General features: G+C 38.8%; 1 pseudogene; it reads right to left on the bottom strand.

The window, feature by feature from the left end:
• Positions 1 to 17,317: 17,317 nt before the first annotated feature.
• Positions 17,318 to 17,793, bottom strand: LOC139011713 (large ribosomal subunit protein uL23 pseudogene; annotated as a pseudogene).
• Positions 17,794 to 23,337: the final 5,544 nt, after the last annotated feature.

Raw genomic sequence — 23,337 nt, 5'->3', positions numbered from 1 at the left:
ACATCCGCTACCTAAAATTCAATAATAACTTCTCTCTGTTTCAGAAAAAGTTGGGAAATGACTATTATTAATTATATTTTAAAGTATCCTCAATTTTTCAACTTCTTCATTTAACCTCATTTGAATTTGTGAGAACTTAGCTGTTCTTTAAACACTTTTTTTTTTTTTAGGGATTAATATAAGAGTACCGGGAGAAAATATTTACAAACCATATGTCTGACAAAGAACTTGTATCTAGAATATATAAAGAACTCAAAATCCAACAGCAAAAAAACAAACAATCCAATTAGCAAGTAGGCAAAAGACACCAACAGACATTTCACCAAGGAAAATATGTGGAAAGCAAATAAATACATATATGAAAAGTTGTTAAACACTATTAGTGATTTAGGGAAGTGCAAATTAAAACCGCAATGAGAGCTCACCATACACCCGTTAGCACAGCTAAAATTCAAGATAGTGACAATACCAAATGCTGGCTAGGACACAGAGAGACTGGGTCACTCAGACATTACTGGGAATCGAAATGGATACAAACACTCTGGAAAATAGTGTTTGTGACTTCTTATAAAACTAAACAGGCACTTAGTATAAGCCCCAGGAATTGAATTGAACTCTTGGCTTTTATTCCAGAGAAATAAAAACCTATATTTCATGCAAAAACTTGAACATTTTCAGCAGTGTTATTTTTAGTAGCCCTAAACTGAAAACACCCAAATGTCTGTCAGTGGGTGAATAATTAGACAGACACTGGTGTATCCATACAACGGAACACCACTCAGCAATTAAAGGGAACAAACTATTGAATATATATATATATATATATATATATATACACACACACATATATATATATATATACATACAACTATATCTGAAGGGCAATATGCTTAGTGAAAAAAAAGTTTATATATGATACTAGAGACCCAGTGCATGAATTCATGTATAGGCACCAGTGGGGTCCCTCGGCCTGGTCTGCAGGATCGGGCCAAAACTGGCTCTCTGACATATCCTGAAGGGTCCCAGACTGCTAGAGGGTGCAGGCCATGCCGAGGGACCCCACCGGTGCACAATTGGGGCCAGGTAGGGATGTGGGAGGTTGGCCAGCCTGGGAGGGCTCCAGAGCGTGTCCGGTCCATCTCGCTCAGTCCCAATTGGCCTGACCCCAGTAGCAAGCTAACCTACCAGTCGGAGCTCTGACCCCTGGTGATCAGTGCATGTCATAGTGACTGGTCAACCAGTCGACTGTCTGCCCCCTAGTGGTCATTGCACATCATAGCGAGTGGTTGAGCGGCCTTAGCATATCATTAGCATATTATGCTTTGACTGGTTGAACTGACGACCGTTCAACCAGACACTTAGCTTATTAGGCTTTTATTATATATGATGATTGTATTTATATAACATTCTTGAAATGATAAAACTATATAGAGAGAACAGTGGTTGCCAGGGGAGATGGGGTTGTGGAGAGTGGTTGCAAATATAAAGGAGTGGGGTGTGGTGATGAAATAGGTTTATCCTGATGGTGGTTGTGGTTACATGAATTTTATACGGTATCACCTTGCATAGAAACACACATACACACACACAAAAGCACATAAACACCAATGAAAATGGAGTAAGTTCTATAGTCTAATTAATAGTACTGTTACAATGTAAATTTCCTGGTTTAATAATGTAGTGCTGCTGTGGAAGACATCACCATGAAGGAGGTTGGGGAAAGGCTTTCACTTCCTACAGGTCTTTGCTCTACTTTACTTTCATAATGAAGATTTCCTTGACTGTCTACATAAAACTTAAATCTACCCCTTACCCTGAATTTCTTAATGTGCTTCCCTACTTCCTCTAGTTCATTTATCACCCAACACACTGTGTGTTTCACTTATCTGTTTCAACTCTCCACGAGGGCAGGGGCCTTTTTCTGTCTCTGTGTATGTGCATTCCTGCCATCTCCTTTTCTTATAAGGACACTAGTTCTATTGGATGAGAGTCCCATCTTTGTGGTCTTATTTAAACTTAATTACTTCCTTAAAGGCCTTATCTCCAAATACAATCACATTAGGGGTTAGAACATTAATCTATAAATTTGGGGGAATAAAATTCAACTCATAACACTCTCATACTTTATTTTATTTTTTAAAATATATTTTTATTGATTTCAGAAAGGAAAGGAGAGAGATTGAAACATCCATGATGAGAGAGAATTATTGATTGGCTGCCTCCTGCATGACCCCCACAGTGGGGTCAAGTCCATAACCCAGGCATGTGACCTGACCAGGAATAGAACCATGATCTCCTGGTTCATAGATCAATGCTCAACCACTGAGACACTCCAGCTGGGCCATCCACACTTTAAATCTACCTATGGGATAGCCACTTTTTTATTTTCATGGAATATTTATAAATTATGTACTTGCCTGCAAAGAAAACTCAGACAAATTCAAAGGCAAAAAAAAGGAGAGCCGATATTTTAGTGATAATTAAAAAAATAAGATGGCCAAAAAAGTATCAACATAATCCCATAATTAACATGAGTCAAAAAACTCAAACTGAACATGATATAAAAATATCAATTCATATAAAACTCTGTTTGCAGTTAAAGTTATATTAAGAAGAAAATATGTAACCTCAATGCCTCATTATTAAGGTAAAAATAAAGGAACTTGATACATAGAAGAAGGTAAAAATAAAGGAACTTGATACATAGCTCTAGAAATTAGAAAAAGGAGCAGTAAAGTTGACCAAAAGACACAGGGAAAAAGCATAATATAGAAGCTGAAATTGATGTAGGAACAACAACAGAAAGAGTGGAAAGTAGAGTAAATCCAAGGGCTCGTCCTTTGGAAAGACTAACAAAAGAGATAAAATCCTCTGCAAGCCTGATGAGGAGAAAGAGAATTGACAGAGTGGATAAAGCACAGATGTGCAAGGGCTGTGCAGATGATAAAATAATACTTAGCGATGCTCTTTGGTAATACATCTGAAAATCTAGACAAAAATGAATGTTTTCAATCAAAATGTGTGTTATGCCAAGGAATAAAGAGTTTGACTAGACACGTTGCCATAGAAGGGATTGGGAGGGCAATTACAGATCCACCATAGAACAGGCACGCAGGTCCAGATGGTTTCTATCACAGCTGAGTTTCTATCCAGCCTTTAAAAAACAGATGATTCCAATGTTATTTAAACTATTCCAGACCTCAGAATTAGACTGGACGTTCCCCAATTACTTTCCGTAGACAGATGAACATTAATAGCAAAACCTGATCAATATAATACAAACATAACCCCCAACTAAAGACTATTTTCACTGATATAGATGCCAACACTCTAAATAAAATAAGCAAATTCAGTGCCATATATAAAAATAACATGCTTCCTGATCAATTACAGTTTATTCTATAAAGAACATATATTGAATATCAGGTAATTATTAACATAATCACATCATAAAATATAAACTCTACTACATGTAGGCTGCATGAGGGAAGGAATTTTGCATGCTTTCTTCGCTGCTGTGTCCCCAGTATCTAGAACATCTGTCATAGGTGTCTGCTCAATAAACATTTTTGAATGAATGGATTATGTTAATTAAGTCAAAGGAGTTAGACTATATGGTTATATCCAGTGATATGTGGCAAATGTTTAACAAACAACTTTAAAAAAAAGGCCCTGATTTGTTGTGTTTGCTGATTTCCATGGTGCAAATACTTCAACCATGACCATTTTAAATCAGTTCAACTATCAGCCAACATGATACCACTGAGCTGGCTCAGGCACCCCACTGACATATGGATAGATGCAGAAAAGGCATTTGGATAGTCAGCAGCCATTCCTGAACAAGTAATGGAAGGCTATTACTTATATATGATTAAGTTGTATTTGCTGAAACCCCAAATAAACACAATTTTAAATATGGAGCCACTGAAATGATTTCAGTTGAATGAAGAGGTCACAGAGGTTGCTGCTGTCATCATCATTATTTAACAGTACTTTGAAGAGGTTTGCAAATGTAGAAAGATAACAGTGTTAAAAATTAGTGTAAATTGGAAAAGAAATCTCTTTGGGCAAGTAAGTAGTATATCTAGAGAGATCAAGTTACTCTTTTAAAATACAAATGAACAAAAACCAAAACAAAGTATAAACACAGTGCAATATACAGATCTGGTAACATAGAAATCTATATCTGAAACCTATGTGATCCTATTAACAAATTTCACCCAATAAGTTTAATAAAAATAATAATAAAACACAAATAAACAAAAACCAAAATATAAACAGTATAAGAATAACAAAATGAAATAAAACAAAACAAAACCAAAGCAAAAACTGCTAGAATTAATAAGAAAATTTGGTGAAGTGATTAGATACAAAATGAAATATTAATATTTTTTCTATATTAGCAGTAAACAGCTAGAAATGGAAATGGTAAAATGGTTTATTCACGAATACCTTATTTTCTATTATTGACCATATCCAGTCAGACAAGTTGCTGATTTTCCAAGATGGCATTGTGATTTGGCCTAATAAAAAAAAATAATGAAGCAGTGGTCAAGGATATGTGATGAGGCTGAGGGGGGAAACGTATGGAGTGAGGGTGTTTGTAATTAATTGGCAATATAAAAATGTTCAAAATTTTTCGTCTTTCCTGCTATTGCTAAATATTATGATGATGCCTATTTTTCATGCTTGACCATCTTACAGTGGTAGTTATGGACCTTTAAGGTTCTGAGCAGCATAGAGCTGATAGGCTGGTCTGGCTCATGGACCCTTAAGCCCTCGTGGTAGCTGGTGCACCAAGTGTACATAACATATCACGTGTCTCAAAGAAGGAAACATTCACCAAAATGTCATGTATCCTAATATTCCAACATCTCTGACATTCTCCTATTCTACTTCCTCTCATCATCATAACCTGCCATGTGCTGAAATGTTTGGGGGATGGAAGACACTTCATATTTATATTGCTGAACCTTCACATTCTTTCTGATGATCCTGGTCTATATAATAACTTCAATGAACAAGTCATACATTTCCAGTGATTCTTCGATTTGTATATGAAAAGTCCTATATTTTGTAGATTTCATGCAACAAACATTGGAAAACAAAATCTTGATCCGGGGAGCCATGGAAATAGAGGTCGGGAGGGGGGCGGGTCGGGGGGGGCAGTGGAGGGAAGGTATTCTGCAGCACTGGTTTCTGTGCTTGGCTGGGCTTTTGACTCATGTGGAAGTGTGGTTAGAACTAACACGAAATTTGGACACTTAAAGAAGCGATTTGGAAGATTCCCTTCTGCTGTATGGCTTAAGGATAGTGTATTTACATACTGAGATAAATTGTGATGGTTCTCAGAGCCAGTGTTCTAACACACTGTCATGAACCCTAAATAAATAATCTTGGTAGTCCCAACTAGGAATGCCATCGAGTGTATCTTTGTGGAAGAAAAGTTTTGGACATGCTGATGTATAAGATTTTACCAATACGCCTCTGTGCAGATAAATGCACATGGGGCCCTCAGAATGTGTTTGGCTCCTGGCTGTATCGTACACTGCTCCCGTTTCTTATGACTTTAACATTGTTTAGGTATCTGGCTTAGTTTTGCTTAACATGGTTTCAAAATAACATTTTATAAATTTATAAACTTCTTAACTTATATGCAGGGAAATGTGATGATGAAAATAGTATCAAAATGGAAACTGTCTGGGCTGATGGGAATAGACTAGTCCTCTATTCCAGTGAGTGATCTGGAAGTGGTTTGATTAGGACATCTGAATGCTGCTTCTTGGTATAGATCCCAGAGGGTCCCAGATAGGTCCTTAAGTAGGATGACCACACAACCTGGTTTTCCTGGACAGTTCCTGTAATAATACCCCCATTCACCCTCAGAAGTGACCTTGCTTGGACAATGTGGTCATCTAACCCATGAGTGTCCATGTCTGAGGACGTGCATTGCCGTGGTAGGGAGGGTGCCTCATGGGGAAAGGGAGCAGGGAAAACATGGTGGAAATACAGACTAAGTTCAAAGCAGCAGTCAGAATCTGAGAGTTAGATGTTCTTAATATAGGCTAATCTTCAAAACATGCTGCTTAAAGGGAAATAGCCAGACTGAAATATATACTATTTTATAAAATAAAATACATGCAAAAAGAAAATAAAAAAGAACAATGTGCATGTTGCAAGAGCACATCGCCAGCCAAAAGGTAGACAATAAACACAATTGTTGGCTAGGGGAAGAGAGAGGAACGAGAGGGGATATTAGAATTAAAAGGGAGTGAAATAAAACAAGGCAGTGTTGTGTGCAGACCAGTGCTAACAATGTGCTATGACCTGAACAGTATGATTAAGGCAACGCTCTGTACCTGAAGTCCCCCAAAGAGTACCCTGCCGTCTATAATTATACATGATACAAGTTTAAAGAATGTATCTTTTAAAATATTTTTACAAGCCAGCATTAAAACATCATGTATCACTAACTCAGGTATGAGCAATTGGACATAAAATGAATATTAATGAATCTTTGCCAAAATAGAAGCTTCTGTTTTAAGACTCTAATTTGAGAATTTATAGAGCGGGGGGTGAGGGAGGGTGGCTGAAGGAATTAAATCACCTCTGGATAGAAAACCTCATCTCAGCTTTTCCCCCAGGCTCACGGCCAGCCTCTGAACGGCAGTCCTTTTCCACAGGGTGTGCAATTATAAACGCAGCCCTTCGTGCTCAGTCCTCACGCCTCTCACCCCCAAACTCTAAGAAAATAAATACCTTAAGTTTGAATCTCTCCTCTGGTATCTCAATGATACGCTTGGAGGATTTCACAGAGAAACGGTATTGATCTTCCCTATGGACTTTTGGGAGTCCCTGGCAGGAGGCCTTGGCTGATGATTCTAGCTAGATTTGGGGATGAGCCAGGCTTGTTAGTTGTCACCCACAGTGGTTGATGAGGCTCTATAGGAGGGCGTCCCCTCCCCCCGCCCCCCCCCCCCCCCCCCCCCCCCGCCGTGTGTGTCCCTCTGGTTGTGAATGCTCTGTAGCTTTCCTGAGAAAGAAGAACCAATCTTCACTACAGAGAATATGTCCCCAAACAGTCATACTAGGAAGGATAATAACAGCACAGTAGTAATAGAATGGCAATGCTAGGCACTGTTAAGCTTTGTCCTATAAATGACTTTAATTAATCCTCTCCATAGTTTGGAGATACATACTGTGGGATTGCTGGTAACAGACGAGGAAACTGAGGCACAGTGACATTAAACAGTTCTCATGCAGCCACACAGCTAGCATGTGGCGAGGGAGGATGGGAACCTGGGTACTTGGCTGGCAGGGGAGCTCTTGGGGCCGCTGAGCTCTGTCACCTTACTGAAACAACCCAGGGACCATGGCAGGGTGTGCCATTTATCTGATTTCTGGAAGCTTCCAGGGGGGATGAAAAGAGCTTGTACTTTGGAATCAGACTGATTTAGGATTTTATGAAGATTTTGCTACTTGATTTTTATTATTTTTTGTTAATCATCACTGAGGATATATTTTTTTTTCCATTGATGTTTAGAGAGAGTGGAAAGGAGGGGAGAGACACAGAGAGAGAAGCATCGATATGAGAGAGACACACTGATTGGTTGCCTCCTGCACATACCCTGACCAGGGCTGGGGATCAAGCCTTGCAATCCAGGTATATGCCCTTGACCAGAATTGAACCTGGGACCCCTCAGCCCACGGGCCAACTCTCTGAACACTGAACCAAACATCTCACATTGATGTTTTTTGCTCTCTCTGTCTCTCCCTCTCCCTTCCGTTCTCTCTAAAAATTAATGGAAAAATATCCTAGGGTGAGGATTAACAACAACAAAAAATAATATTGTTAATAGTAGCCAGATATTTTTTATATTAAACAAAAATTCAGACAGAGTAATACACATATACACAGGAGACGATTATATTGCTGCCATTTTGAAGTGAGGGGAAATCTATCTGGCTTTAGACTTTTCATCAAATAGTGAGATAAAGGTTAATATAATGGAGGATTGATTTAATTAAATGTGAATAATTATATGATGGGGGAATGGCATTATTTACTGAGCATTATGTGTCAGTAATAAAGTGGTTTATATTGTGTTGTCTCATTTCTTATAAGAACCCTCACATAGAGTGATTAAATATCATAACGCTCATTTTACAAGGAGGAACTGAGGCACAGAGAAGTCAGTAACTAGTCCAAGGTCACACAGCTGAATCAAGATTTGAACTCATATCTCTCCAACGCCAACCCTTGTGCTCTTAATTCCTGTACCTGCCTCTAAACTGAACCTCATTATAAATATGATTCTTAGGTTACAAATTGGCTAGCAGAAAAACCAAAACAATTTAAAAATATATTTCTTTTAATTAAAGAAGTATTTTTGTTAATTAAGATAATTTATTGAGTATGTATCATGCGGCATCAAACTTGTGGATTTAACATGTCAGCCCATTTAGAACTAGTTATGTTTGTGTGTAGACCATTTTTTGAAAAACATGTTTAGAGCTAAAAAGGTATTGGCAATTCATACCAAAGAGACCAAATGAACTGTGAGCCAAACCAAAAAGCTTATACTTTTCAATGGTATGAAGAAGTCGAAACAATGCAATGAATGTTTATTTTTAATTTAAAATTATCTGTAAATTATGAGTGATTCTGAAATAAAATTTATATCCTAATTAATGGTGAATCAACTCTTCCCCTCCAGGATTCCCCTAAATTTTGTTTGATTTTTTTATTGTGACTGTAGTGAAATCAATTACATTTCCAGTATTCTAAACTGTATTACAAATAATTGGTTATTGACTATGGTTTAAATATTTAATTTAGCAAATACCTTAGTTTGTAAATGAGTTCAACTATATTCTGGGTTCTCTCTATGAATTCATGTGACTTGCATTCTAATATGCTTTTCTGAGGAAGAGACATGGGTGGAGTTATAAATAGCCATCTGGAAGTGAGCATAACCATAGACTACCCCTTTCAGTGTTCTGCTTATGTGTGAAGGGGCAAAAATGCTGACTAATTATTCTTCTGAAAGACTAGTGTTTATCAGACTGGTGTGTGTGTGTGTGTGTATTCTTTGGGATCTGAGTTATGTAGAGGTGTTTTAAAAAAATAGTGTAACCATTCTCAATGAAATACATTGCACATGTTTTTTTGTGCTTCTGTATAGGTTTGTGATTGTTTCATACCATGTACAGGCTAAATAGTGTCCCAGCACACTTATGTAAATGGTTTTTCACAGTCGTACAATTACAGAAAAACAGTGAACAAATAGTTCTATACTGTGGTATGTTTTGGTATAGGTATGCAGAATTCAAAACTATCTGTGCCATAGGAATTTAGTGATATGACTTCGGGTGAATGTACTGTGTGGTTCCCATCTTTGTTCACACCGTCCTGCAATAATTTATTAAAAGTTAAATATAAAAGAAGTTAAATATAAATACATTTGCAACTTTATTTTCTTGGTTCTTGTTCTAATTGGACCAGATACCAATTTCAATTCAGATTTTATTAATGCCAAATGTCTAATATATGTTCAAGGAAACAAGGTAGCTTTATAGAATTACTAAGAGAACCCCTTTTCTTATTTGCTGATTTTTGTAAAATGAGCAACCTGTTTCTCCTAAAATAGGACACAAAGATTTGCGGTTATTAATAACATTTTGGGAAAACATACATATGTAAAAGTCATTCTCCACATTATTGTCATGGAAGTTAAATTATAGGTACAATAAATGGGAACTAGACCTAAACTGTATCATTCTGGTTAAAACTACTATTTGGTTTCAACAAAGCAATATCATTTTTTATTTGAAATTAATGTCATTTTTTATTGTATAAGAACAGTAAGTATATATTTATAGACATTTTGTTTATGATTAACTTTCATGTGTATATATTAAATTGACATTGGAATAAAATAAATTTAAGTCCATATTGTGAGGCTATGAGAATATTTTCCTTTGAAAGAAGTATAAATATTACTCATTGAAACATTTACTAACCAAAATATATGTCCATTAAAGTATTTTATTATTCATAGGATAAATATGTAAGCACTTTTAGTTGAAGATTTTAGTCATCCACTTATATAAGTCATTCAGACTCAGTTGTATAAAATATTCCTCTGGCAGAATATATATAGAAATCTATTTTTAGTCCTCTTACAAACATCTGTGTCCTATATTCATGCTTGTATTAGTGCTTATGTGTGTGTGTGGAGAAGTAAGAAATTTGCACATTTTTGAAAGATTATCTAGCAAAAATATGAAAAGCAATCATATTTTAAAATCAGTAGATAATACCTTTGAGTCTTCACAGCCTTTTATTTGGTTTTTACCCCATTTTTTTTTTTTTTTTTAACCACGGAGGGCTGCTGTTTCATGAAAAGGAGTTCCTGGAGCCTGTCCCCAATCAAGTTGTGATTGTTTTCATTTTAAATCTATCCTACCTTCTGATTTTCTCACACAAAGGCATAAGAAGAGGAAGATGGACATGGGAATTCTGTGTCGATTATACATAAGTCTTTGCTTAGTCTGCTTTGCAACTTTAACCTACTCCGTAGCTCAAGGGATTGTCTCCTCTTCTATAGGTATATATCTAATCTGGGGATAAAAATTGACAAATAAATGAGGCAAACATAAAGCATTGTTCAAAGTAGCCTTTTTACTGCCTTGGAGTTTGGGAATGATTGCTCTCTACATTGGCATTTGAGAGAAAAATTTGGCTATTATGGCTTTTCTTGTTATTTTTATTAAGCGAATGAAAGAGGTTGGTTGTAGCTCAGCCACTGGGGTGTTGGAACAGAAATTGAGGGCCCCCAAGGACCTTGATACCCATTTTTGAAGTTCAATTCCAGTCACTAAGATTAGAGCAGCCCTTGCAAAATGAGGGTCACAAATGCATTTGTGATTTGGACTATTTGTCTGGATGCTGTCAGGGAAACAATGGGCTATTATTGAACAGAACTGCTGATTTTCTCTTTGTACCATTTCTCCTTTTGTTTTGGTCATCTTGGAATGGTAAAGTCTGACAGCCAGGGGGGGAAATCTAGTTATGTGGTTAAAAAGAGGAACATGGCAATAGAAAGAGAAGGAGCAGAGATGAGGGAGAAAAACAGCAGTTTGTCAGTTTCATACTGATGTTGATTTTAGTCTTGAGTAATTTAGTTTAATTGAAAATGTGTTTATTGAGCATGTACTACATAATAGACATTGGTAATTGATGTGGGGATACCATTTAGATGCAATGAAAACCTGTCTCATCAAGGAGCTCATTGTCTAGTGAGGGAGATGAGGTTAGTAGAGGGAATGTAATCAACAATTTTCTTAGCGCTTGCCCTCTCTGCCACCTCTGCAAGGGTTTGCCCTCACTCTGCCCCCGGTGCCTGTCCTTGATCACAGATGGTTGCTTGGGAACAGACTCAGAGCCAAAGGAAGCTGATCCATTGATTAAGCAGCAATTCAAGATGCATAATGCCTAATCTGAATGGCTGAGCCTATCAGAATCTCTCCAATCCAGCAGCAATGTTCTTCATTTCTCTCTCTCTCTCAAAAAAAAAATCTCAAATCTGCTCTCTCCCTCTGCTTTTGTCCTGTCACCACCAACATATTGCCACTGCCTCCTACTTTGTTTCTTCTGTTGCAATGTCTCATCTAAATGTGTTACCAAGTTAGACTTAGAATCATATTTTCAAAACGCTATTAGATCATGTAATTCTTCTACTTAAAAGTAATTTCCATAGTTTCCTACTGCACTTGTAAACAACTCCACAATATGGTGATCCCCCACCATGATCAGCTCCCAGACTTCTCCCTCCTCATCACTCCTGTCCCCACTTTCTCTCTGTCCTCCAGGCGCTGTGGCCTCATGTCAGTCCCTCCAATATGCTGAGGTCAGTTCTGCACCGTGCCCTTCCTCACGCACTGCTCTTCTGTTCACTCCTCACGTGTCGGCTCCTTTGATGCCTTTCGTCTCAGCTCAGATTTTATCTGCTAGCAGATGTCTTTCCACAACACCCCAACTAACATGAGTTCCCCTCTGCACCCTGTGATTTTCTTCACAACACTTTTATCATTGCAATTACACCCCCATTGTTACTTAGATACTGTCTCCTGGTATCCCTAGATTGCAAGTAGCATGATTTCCTCATGTAGATCCTGTGCCTGTACAATGATTAGACCCAGATAAGAAGCACAATAAATATGTTCAGTAAATAATTGAATTTGCATTAAGACACACAGAAATTGTCCCTCAGTGGCGAATCCTGGAGTAAGCAGATAATTCGTACTCTTAGTTGAGGGTGACCGTTTTGGGGTCCTGAGGAAGCTTAGCAGTATCATGTAGAGATTGATCGTGTAGGGTTTGGAGCCAAAGACATCTGGGTTCATACCCATAGCTCTACCACTTGCTAGCAGTGTTGCCGTAGGCAAATTACTGAACCTCTGTGAACTCCCTCTCCTAATATGTGACATGGAGGTAATAACATCTTTTTACAATATTGTTGCAAGGATAGGTAATAAGGTGTGATAGTAGTTAGCATGCATAGCAATGAATAATGTTTAGTTACTACTTCCCTGTGCCAGGCCCTAGGCTGAGGGCTCCATAGTGCTGTCTCACTGCATGTTTTCATCAATCCTGTGTGATACAAACTATCATCCTCATTTTTAAATGAGGAACTTGAAAAATGGGTAAGTTTAAGGCCATATAGCCAGTAAATGGCAGGATCAGGATGAACTCAGGATTTTGTATTACAGAATTTAATCTTATAGGCTACACTGGCTTTCATATTGTACATGGAAGAATACTTCCAAATGGAAAATAAGGAATTAATACTTAGGATGTCAGTCTAATATTTAGTATGTAAGTGGATAAAGGTAATCTGAAAAGAACAGAGAATTAAAGGTACATCAAGGTAGCATGTTGCTCCTAAGAGAGACAATTTGCAAAGAGTAGTTGCCTTTTTTGGGGGGGGGGGGGGGGGGAATAGCTTTGGTTTCCAAGTCTAGACCCAGGATGCCTGATTGAACCCTATATCCTCTCCTTCCAATGTTTATCAGGTTGTTCTCTAGCTCTAGTTTTTGGTAAACTACCCTCTTGTTTGTTTTCTCTAGGTCATGGTGGATTGTGTTTTCATGGGTTTGTAACTTTTTATTGTAAAATCATCTTCTGGGTGTTGTTTTGTTCTGGGAACTATCTGTGGGCATTGAACCGTGGAAGTGTCCTCACAGAATAGATTTCCATTTGCTTCTGCCTGGGCTCTATGAACTTAACAATGTAGACCATGCCAAACCGGTTTGGCTCAGTGGGTAGAGCGTCGGCCTGCAGACTGAAAGGTCCCAGGTTCGATTCCGGTCAAGGGCATGTACCTTGGTTGCGGGCACATCCTCAGTAGGAGGTGTGCAGGAGGCAGCTGGTCGATGTTTCTCTCTCATCGATGTTTCTAACTCTCTATCCCTCCCCCTTCTTCTCTGTAAAAAAATCAATAAACTATATTTTAAAAAAAAAAAAAAAAAAAAAAAAAAAAAAAAAAAAAAAAAAACAATGTAGACCAATTTTTATTCTGTGGTTTCTTTACAGCATAGGTAACGCAAATTTGGATCCAACTTTATTCTGGCATGAGCCTCAGGTTTAGACTTCTGATTAGAGTACCCCTACCCCTAACGGGCCCAGTCAAATGGCAAGCTTCCTTGCAGCTTTCTCTGGGCTAATGGTACTATCATTTTCATAGAGGGGCCAGGTCTCAGAGACAGTTGGATTTATTCAGGATTTTAGGCCTGTTTCGTACTAAAGGCCAAAGGATACATATTTTTTCATGTGCAGATGTTACACCTCAGCCCCACTGTCTTGATCTATTTTCTGGCTGAAGCCCTCATGGACACCATCCTCTGCTTATGGTATTGGCTTTATCATCACTCATTTTTTTCTATAACCTGGATAGTGCTCTTTTTTTTAAGGTAGCTTTGTATTTGAATTTTTGTGTGTGTCTTATTTTATTCAGAATTTCTGTGTTCTTCATGAGAAGTGAGCCCATTTACATGATCTCAGTCTGCCATGTTGCCAGAAACCCCAAAGCATAGAAGCAGAGAGTGAGTGACTTCTTGTGTGTGGAGGGGGCACCTGTTATGTAAAGAGGTTGAGAGGATTATGTGGCTAGAAAGGTAGGGTGGTGCTAGGGATGCAAAGAGATGGGCTGTATTCTGTAGGCTGTGGGGAGGCACAGAAGACAGAGTGTATAGCATAATGAATTCTACATTTTTAAGAAACTAACTTGGCAGCACTGTGAAGAATGGACGGAACACTGCGAGATTAATGACATGGCAACAAATTAAAACACTATTGAGCCCTGGCTGGTGCTTCTCAGTGGTTAGAGTGTCAGACTAAGCACCAAAGGGTTTGATTCCCAGTCAAGGGCACATATCTGGGTTGTGGGTTTGCTCCCTGTCTCCGGTTTGGGTATGTGTGGGAGGCAACCAGTCGATGTGTCTCTCTCACCGATGTCTTTCTCTCTCTCTCTCTCCCCCTCTTTCCCTCCTTCCCACTCTCTCTGAAAAACAATGGGAAAATATCCTCAGGTGAGAATTGATAAAAAAAAATGCTATTGAAAATGTCTAAGACAAAGATAGCTGAGAGATGGACCCCAGCATTGGAAACAGGAGAGAAAAGATAGACTCCAGAGAAAAGGAAAAGCTAGACTTCACAGCATTTGGAGACTGACTGCATAGGAGAGATGAAGGAGAGGGAGTCAAAGATAACGCCTAGGCTCATTAAAAGGACAATTGGTTTGACTTATACTTTCTTGGAAATAGAGGTTATCACTGACTAGAGGTGTGGCATTGCCCATTCCCGTGCCGTAAATACCCTACTATGTGGTGGTATCTAGGAGAACCCAAGATTGTGGTAGGGCTGGGTCAATAAGCAGTGGGTGGGCTGATGGGCTTGCTTCTGGCTCAAAGGTTACATTTAACAATCCTATGTAGCGGATCACAGTACGTACCTCCAACCTAGGTAGAAATCTTCTAATGTTGTGAATTCCATACTTCTTCCTACACTGTCAGGAAGTGGGGTCTGATTGCTTTAGCTACACTTATGTTAACTGCATTCTCTGGTCTCCCAATTTTTTTATGTGATGGAAAGATAATGAGTTTTCAAGGTGAGTAGCTTTTTCTTTGTCTGGAAATGAAATATTTGGTCTGCAGTTGGAGAAAAGTGAAATTAAATGAAACCATACAAATTGACTAAAAAAACCCTCCACTGTATGTTAGCAGTTTATAAACATTTTATGCTGACAAAGCTCAGCAAACCTGGACAGAAATACTTTCACAAATTTGATTATAAGGCTTCCCTCACTGCAGCAGGAACTGGCTCAGCAAAGGAACTCAAAGAACGACCTCATATAATTTATCCTTTCCTTTTTTCTTTTAAGGAGAAATGTTATGGCAAGAAACACATAGCAGTCTCACCATGTTGTACCAGTGCAAACCCATATGAATTCTTTCTATATAGAACTGCTCCTGCATTGTAGAAATAGGGGGGAGAGGGGCATGCTTTGGTCAGGCTGGTTGAGGCATCATCAGAAATTATCCCCATCAACAAAGGCTCTTTACCTGCTTCCCCCAATTCTTTCCTCCAACTGCTTTTATTTGCTTAAGGATTGAAACCCATAAACTCCAGCAAACATGAGAAGACCTGAGTTTTCTGACTTGAAAAGAATGATTACAAGCCCCTGTCTGTGTTTTCAAAGACTAGGTCTCCAATTTAGCCCCGAGCTCTGAGGACGGTCACAGCTGCATTGCAGGGCTCCACAGGAAGCGTTGGGGTCGAACACAACGGCATTTTTAAGTTGAGAAACCTTTGAAGATCAAAATTTAAAAAGAAAAATCAACCCTACTGAGAGTCAACCATTTATGAATTGCGATCAAAGAGCACTGAACCAGGAGTCAGAAGAGCTGGATTCTGGTCTTCTCTTTGCCACTACCTGTCAAGTGGGACCTTAACAAGTCCCTTAACCTCTTGAGGCCTCTCTTTCTTCATTTGTAAAATGAGGGAGACAGAACAGATTAGTGGGTCCCTGATGATGGTCAGTGGAGGAGATGTAGTCAACCCTCTGAGAAACATTGAAAACTCAGCAATTTTGATTTGTAAGATTGGAATGTATGTCAGGAATCTTTAGCTTATATGGCTTCCCTGGGGATTCACATATGCAGCTAAGGTTGGAAACCATAGTCCATGTGATTTTTTATTTTGTTTTCTGTTTTATTTTAGAAATTCTTATGAAAATATTTCAAACCTAAATAATTTCCAAAATAATATAATGGATATATATTCATTATTATTAATACTTTTTCTAAATTATTTGAGAGTAAATCACAGATATCATACTACTTTAACTCAAAATACTTCAGTGTGTATCTCCTTAGCAAGTACATTCTCTTTTATAATCATGCTACAAAGACAACATTTGGGAAACTTAACATCGATTCAATATTATTATCTAATATACCATCTGTTTTCAAAATTTGCCAATTTTCTCTATTCTGTCCATTATATCTAGTTGATTTTTAAAGACATTTTTACATTTCTGAAACACAAACTTATAGAAACATTGGAAGTACCATACAAAGAATTTTATTCTTGCACCATTTGGGAGTAAGTTGCCAATCTGATGCCCTATGCCATGGCCCCCAATACTCTGATGTGTATTTTCTACAGAAAATTTCTTTATATAACCACAGAACAATAATCAAAGGGAGTCCTTAGTTATGCCAATTGTCTCAATAATATTTGTGATAGGAGAATATCCAGTTCAGAACCATGTGTTTCATATAGTTGTCATATCTCCTTTGTCTCTCTCAGTCTGAGTAGTTTCTCAGACTCTCCTTAACTTTCATGACCTTGATATATTTGAAGATTTCAGGCCATTTCCTTTTTTTTTTTACAGTGTAAATTTTTATATTTAGAATTAGGCAGCTGGACTCAGTTTAGATCAGTGGTTCTCAACCTTCCTAATGCCGCGACCCTTTAATACAGTTCCTCATGTTGTGGTGACCCCCAACCATAAAATTATTTTCTTTGCTACTTCATAACTGTAATTTTGCTACTGTTATGAATCATAATGTAAATATTTGATATGCAAGATGTATTTTCATTGTTACAAATTGAACATAATTAAAGCATAGTGATTAATCACAAAAACAATACATAATTATATATGTGTTTTCCAATGGTCTTAGGTGACCCCTGTGAAAGAGTCGTTCGACCCCCAAAGGGGACTCGACCCACAGGTTGAGAACCGCTGGTTTAGATGATCCCAATTTTGTTGGTAACATCCAAAGCATCATAGTCAGGAGCCAGTAGAACATATGCCTTCTTCTCTCCATCAGGCCTGATCAGCGTGTTGACCTTGGCCACTTCAGTGTCATAGAGCTTCTTCACAGCCTGTTTGATCTGGTGCTTGTTGGCCTTGAACACAGTGAACACCAGTGTATTGTTGTCTTCTATCTTCTTCATGGCTGACTCGGTGATCAGGGGGAATTGGATGATGGCATAGTGGTCAAGCTTGTTTCTCCTGGGCGCACTCTTCCGAGGATATGTATGCTGCCTCCGGAGCCTTAGTGTCTTTGGCTGTCAGAAGGTGGGTGACGTGCGGATCTTCTTCTTTTTGTGTGTGTGTGGCTGTGGACGCCTTTCAGCACCGCTTTCTTTGCCTTTACAGCCTTTGCTTTGGCTTCAGCTTTGGGAGGGGCAGGGGCTTCCTTTTTCGCTTTCGGTGCCATCTTTGTAAAAAGGGTCAGGCCATTTCTTTAGAATGCCCTTCAGCATGGGTTTGTTTTATGTTATTTCACATTTGTTAAGAGTGTTGTGGATGTGATGCCGTGCTCCTCTCATTATACTTTATTAGGCGGCACTCAGTGTTGATATATCTTATTGCTGACAATCTTCACTTGGATCACTTGATGGAGGTGGTGCTTTTCAGGCTTTTCCTCTGAAAAATTACTCTTTCTCCCTTCATAATGAATGAGTATTTTGAGGGGACCTACTTTGAAACTATGTAAATGTCTCATTCATCATTGTACATTCAATTTGTTCGTTCATGGACTTATGGTTTCCTATTTTATTCAATGGGTTGTAATCCATCACTTCCATTGAGTATTCATTCTAATACTCAAATTTTCCTGATTTGGCAGTGGAAGCTGCTTCAAGCTCTGACATCTGTCCCTGTCATTCTTTGAGTACTTCCTTGCTTTCTGGTATAAAAAGATGTTCTAGGATCATCTTGTACTTTTTCTCCTCAGATCTGGATTCAGACAGCTCTTCATGCAGTCCTAGTTCTATTGAGGAATGATATGCAGGAGCCAGGTATGGGCAATAGATTTGCTCATTGCTATTGGCATATTGTTACTACCCATCCTAGGGAGTGCAGTGTAATACACACACATGTATTTGAAACATATAGACAAATCCAAGCTTACTAACACCCCCACCACACACACACACACACACACACACACACAGAATGTGCCTTTAGTGGTAAAACGATGAATTTTGTTATAGAACAGGAAGAAATTGCGACCTGAAGAAATGTGACTTATTGAAATGCATAACCACAGAAGGTAGATCTTCTAGGGAGATTTTTGAAAACAGATAAGACTCAGGAGGATAAGTGGGAGGCCTAAAACCCATATTTTATACCACTTAAGCTGACACCAGATTGGTGTTTATTAACAAAACAACTGATTTATATTAAATACTGGAAGCCTATATATATTATCCATTATATTATTTGTTATATAGAAAAGTCATAGGTTTTGATAAAGACAGTAATTATAAAATATAGTCACAGGAGTTCCAAGTTATTTGTTTTTAAGGTATGATATTAGTTGTGACATTATCAAATAATCACAATTAATGTTTTGATTATAAAGAATGTATGAGACCTGGCCTTGATTCCCATTACAGGGACCAGGGTTGCCATGTGTGGCCTCACAGTTTGTGCCTGGCATAATTCCAGGGGACACCTTTCACACAGACTCTGATGTCAGAAGCACCCCCGATGTTAAGCAATGAAGCAGCTCTGAAAGGAACTCAATTCTGCCATCACTTGTCTGCCTCCCACACACTCCAGCAACAGCAGACAAGGGCTTGGACCCAGGGAAGGGAGAGCAATATTGCCATTGGCTGTAGACTGCGCATATTAACAAGCAACTTCTCTAAAGCCCAAGACCAGAGCCTTTGTATGGATGTGGACACAGCACTGAGGAATGTATGTGTAAATACCCTGGCATTTAAGCAATTTAAATTGCAAGAACTTTGCATATCCATAAGAGGAATGAAAAAGGAACCAGCTTTCTGCAGTGTAATTATGTTTTACTGAATTAGCAAAGTAGCACAACCTTCCAGAGAGTCTTTAGGATACCTGGAGAACTGCGTCTTCGTCTTCGCCAGCAGGCCCATCGCCCTGCTGAGGCAGCATCTGCAGAACGCCGGGGAGCCCATTCTGAGCGTGCTAAGAAGGAACTCTGTGAGATTAAATCCCTTTTTCCATTAACAAAAACAGGGAACTCGTTCTGTAAAGCCAGTCTTCACCAGCAGAGGGATTTGAAACATTTGGCCAGATCTTGTTTAAGAATAGTCATGAGTCCTGCTCTACTAGGCCAGAGCCGGCCACTGGCCATGGCTACCCTCGCAATGCGAAAGGGCGATGTCCGAGGTGGGCTCTTCCTAAGGGCTTTCTCTCTTACATGCCTGCATCTGCGACATGGATTAAGAGAATTAAGTAATGAACACATTGATCTGTTTAGTGACAACTAGGTATGATAGTAAGACAGAAATAGTGACAGTGTTGAGTGCTCGCTAGGTGCTGTAAGGTGCTCTGGGCTCTTGCCATCGTCCTCTTCCACCTGCTCTCTGCGATAGTTTGTCACATCTAAGATGTCTTCAGTTGTAAAATCACAAGATGGGAGACCTTTGTCTAAAACTGGGACCTCCCCCCTCAGGATAAGGGTAAATGAAAAGAAATCCATCAGCCAGAAGGGTAAAGAAAGAAAACTCTTTCTCAGTCTTGGCACTGGGTGCAGGAGCGGGGAGATGCTCCTGTCAGGAGCACAGGAAAAACTTCTCTGGCAGAACTTGAATTCCTTTTAGCCCCACAGCAATTGTTAAGACACCGCTTCACCTCCTGATTCCAGAAATGTGCAAATGTGAAAGCTTTTGTCTCCCAATGATTGAAATAGAGTCTTTTTACCAGCTCCTTATTACAGACGAGGAAAATGAGAGGGAGAGGTGAAGCCACTTGTCTAAATTTATTAAGGAGGAGGGCAGGGATGCCGAGCCCATAGGTATCTCAAACCCTGAACTTGACCCCTTCCAGGAGACTAATGTAGCCTGGTGTATAAATAATGTGCGTGAAGGAGTGATTATTGTATTAGTTAAGTCACGAAGGAAATTTTGTACGGAAGGTTTTCTTAGGTAGAAAAAACTTGAGAGTGTTCAGAAACTCAGTATCTATTTTTTGGCCCGTCATCATGCTTTTGCCAGAAACATTTTCAAATATGTTAGAAACATATTTTCTTTTTCCTGAAAAAGGGCTTTTTTTTTTTTAATGCTCTTATGGCTGTTTAATTAGAAGTTAAAGCACATAAAGGAGCAACATTTCCCTTCACCTTTCTTTCTTTAAAAAAAGAAATATTTGTATTGATTTCAGAGAGGAAGGAAAAGGGAGAGAGAGGTAGAAACATTAATTACCAGAATCATTGATTGGCTGCCTCTTTCACGCCCCACACTAGGAATTGAGCCCAAAACCCGGGCATGTGCCCTGGCAGGGAATTGAACTATGACCTCCATGTTCATAGGTTAATGCTCAATCACTGAGCCATGCCAGCTGGGCCCCTCCATCTTTATTTATCCCTGTTTAGCAAAGGACACACTGCATTTTTGTGGCCTGAAAATGTGTCCTCTAATATGCACTGACTGTGTGAAGAACATCCTTTGTACTGAAAACTCATGGCTAAATAACGCAGTACAGGTTTTTCTCATTGAAAATATTCAAAACTAGCCCTGACCGGTTTGGCTCAGTGGATAGAGCGTCGGACTGTGGACTGAAGGGTCCCAGGTTCAATTCTGGTCAAGGGCATGTACCTTGGTTGTGGGCGCATCCCTAGTGGGGGATGTGCAGGAGACAGATGATCAATGTTTTTCTCACATTGATGTTTCTAACTCTCTATCCCTCTCCCTCTCTGTAAAAAAAAAAATCAATAAAATATATTTTAAAAAAAGAAAATATTCAAAACTAAAATAACTAATAGAATGCTAATTTTTAAAGATAAACTTTTATCTCCTCAAAGTGTTTTTGTAGACCCTGATTTGATTTCTTCTATTATTTCTTTTTTTACTGTATTGTAACATTGAAAGATGATAAGAGTATATCATGTTTGGCTTGCTTCTGGTTGCTCTCACATTAGAATGAATGAATGAATAAATGAATGAATGAATTTTGTGATAATGGAGAGGAGGAGGAAACTAGTCATTTGGCAAGCACTCCCTCACCCCCAGCATTTCTTTTTTATTTATTTTTAACTAAATTTTATTTTTTATTGAATTTATTGGGGTGACATTGGTTATTAAAATTATATAGGTTTCAAATATACAGTTCTACAATGCATCATCTGTATATTGTATTGTGTTTACATTAGTATTTAAACTGCATTTTTCAATAAAATAATATGGTTATGAAACCATATGTTGGAATTGGCCCATGTAAAAATTAGAATGCTTCTCAGTCTTTCATGTTAATGGGATTATAACTTCTAGTTTAGATAAACAGAATTAATGAACAATTAATGAAGCAATTTCTGTAGTAGTTTTTTTCTTGTTATACTCCTCTAGGGAAAGTGTCCCACTGGTTTCATCCATTTGTGTTATTAGCTTTTTATTACAGTGTATATATACATATATAAGTATATATATGTATATACATATACATATATATAAGGTTTTTTATTGATTTTTAGAGAGAGAGGAAAGGAGAGGAAGAGAGCAACACTGATGTGAGAGTAAAACATCAATTGGTTGCCTCCTGCATGCCCCCTATTGGGGATGGAGCCCACACCTTGGGCATGGCCCTGACCTGGAATCAAACCAGCAACCAACCTTTCAGTGCATGACATGACGTCCAACTCACTGAGCCACTCCAGCCAGGGCTACAGTATATATTTTTACATTTCCTTTAGCAATAGCATATTTTTCAGAATATGGAGGCATATTAAGTGGCTCTGAAATGTTTCCTAAAATGTCTCTAATTTGGGGTACAAACTACTGATTGCTTTTAGTTTTCTTGTTTGCATAGAGTCAACTACTTGGTGAGACCCTGGATATACAATGCTAAGGCCCATCCCTGCTCTCAAATAGCTCACATTTTATGGTAGAGACAGATACAGTTACCATTACTGTAATATGCACAACAGTAGGGTCTATATAAAGTTATACAGTGCTTGCAGGATAAAAAGTGGCCTGAAGTTCAAGTAGGGTGTTTGAAGAGGTTATCTGAACATGGAAATTACAGATGAGTGGACATTTACCAAGTAGAGCAGGACCCAAAGTGGCAAACTATGATGGAATGTCTGCAATGATGTGTAGTCAGCTTGGGATGCAGTGCGTGGCTTGGGGTGGGTGCTGGGTGCTATGGATGGTAAAAGGAGATGGTGAGTCTGTGGAGTAGCTGTGGTCAGATTAGCAGGAGCTTTGTGTCTGATATCACATATGATAATAATTGCAGCTTCAAGATACCTTTCCAGCCTTTTTCAAACCATTTTAATTTTTACATGACTCATCTCTGTTTTGTGAGCTTTTGAGTTTTCACTGATGCTCCTGCTTTGTGATAGGAAAACCCCACAGAGAGAATTTTCTTGCTGAAGGCTTTGTTCTGGGGCCAGCTGGGGTGGGCAAAGCTCCTTAGGCTCATGTGTCTGAGAACACACACATGACTTAATAGGAAATGTGCCCCGAGGACTTGAAGGGCTGAAATATTGAGGGGCAGTTGTTGCAGTCTCTGCCTGGGCTCCCGGGATGTTTGCTGTGCTAGGAACTGAAGAAAGTGCGAATGAAGGATGTGGGAAGAACCCTCCATTTCGGCCGCCATCCCGGAGAAGGTCTGGAGAGTGTTAATGAGGCAAACAGTCAAGTTGTTCCAGTCTGAAAAGGTTAAAGCCACTTCAGGGACCACTGTTTGTGCTTCTTGGGTACTGGAATGTCATGCCAGTAATAAGCAATCTGTTCTCTCACATCCATTCTGAAGGCTGCCCAGCTCCAGAATGGACACGAAG

The sequence above is a fragment of the Myotis yumanensis genome, unplaced genomic scaffold (assembly GCF_028538775.1).
Source record: "Myotis yumanensis isolate MYYU_CA2020_CCGP unplaced genomic scaffold, mMyoYum1.0.hap1 SCAF_5, whole genome shotgun sequence".
NCBI lineage: Eukaryota > Metazoa > Chordata > Mammalia > Chiroptera > Vespertilionidae > Myotis > Myotis yumanensis.
This window is presented reverse-complemented; position numbering and strand designations above follow the sequence as displayed.